We start from the raw sequence: 290 nt of genomic DNA, 5'->3' as shown, positions 1-290 counted from the left end.
GTACAAATACTGTGTTACTGTAGTACAAATACTGTGTTACTGTAGTACAAATACTGTGTTACTGTAGTACAAATACTGTGTTACTGTAGTACAAATACTGTGTTAATGTAGTACAAATACTGTTAATGTAGTACAAATATTGTGTTAATGCAGTACAAATACTGTGTTACTGTAGTACAAATACTGTGTTAATGTAGTACAAATACTGTTAATGTAGTACAAATACTGTGTTACTGTAGTACAAATACTGTGTTAATGTAGTACAAATACTGTTAATGTAGTACAAATAC

This window comes from Austrofundulus limnaeus, unplaced genomic scaffold (assembly GCF_001266775.1).
Source record: "Austrofundulus limnaeus strain Quisiro unplaced genomic scaffold, Austrofundulus_limnaeus-1.0 Scaffold353, whole genome shotgun sequence".
NCBI classification, from domain to species: domain Eukaryota; kingdom Metazoa; phylum Chordata; class Actinopteri; order Cyprinodontiformes; family Rivulidae; genus Austrofundulus; species Austrofundulus limnaeus.
Note: the sequence above shows the minus strand (reverse complement) of the source record.